The 644-nt window shown below is 29.3% G+C and overlaps 1 non-coding gene across 1 annotated transcript; it reads left to right on the top strand.

Annotated features, from left to right (window-relative positions):
• The first annotated feature begins 571 nt into the window (after positions 1-571).
• On the top strand, positions 572-644 carry TRNAA-CGC. The gene has a single exon. It is a non-coding gene; the product is annotated as a tRNA-Ala (tRNA).

Below are 644 nucleotides of genomic sequence, written 5' to 3' on the forward strand. Positions count from 1 at the left end.
TTACAATATTTATTATTTCCTTCTCAAATTAAAATAGTTTACATCTCAAACACATACTATTTTAACTCAAAATAAAATAATCTACACCCCAAACACAAATTATTATGATTTAACTATAATAATATATGATTATAATAACCAACTTCTTGTCCCAAATGCCCCCTAAAATGCTTAATTAACCTCAACCATTTCCTTGACTAATTTTGTAGGATCGAGAGGATGTCATGTGATATTGATAAAGGTACGTGTAAGTTGGCCTAAACACTTACGAATATATATACACATATTATTTAAGATGTAAATGTAAGTTATCATTTTAGTTCTGAAAAGATGTTTGAGATAAGAAGTTGAATAATAAAGAGAAAAATTATGAAGTCAAGGGAGTCGTGAACTCTTAAGACTTCCAATATAAATATTTGGAATTTAGAATTATTAAAGTACACTTTATATTCCCTAAAAAAAACACTTTGTCTATGGTTTGGAATTAAATAAGAAACAAAAAATATATCTGTTCTCACAAAATTTATGAAACTATAAAATAAAAAATTTAGTATAACATATGAACCAAAAAGGGGGTGTAGCTCATATGGTAGAGCGCTCGCTTCGCATGCGAGAGGCACGGGGTTCGATTCCCCGCACCTCCA

The sequence above is a fragment of the Benincasa hispida genome, chromosome 6 (genome assembly GCF_009727055.1).
Source record: "Benincasa hispida cultivar B227 chromosome 6, ASM972705v1, whole genome shotgun sequence".
NCBI lineage: Eukaryota > Viridiplantae > Streptophyta > Magnoliopsida > Cucurbitales > Cucurbitaceae > Benincasa > Benincasa hispida.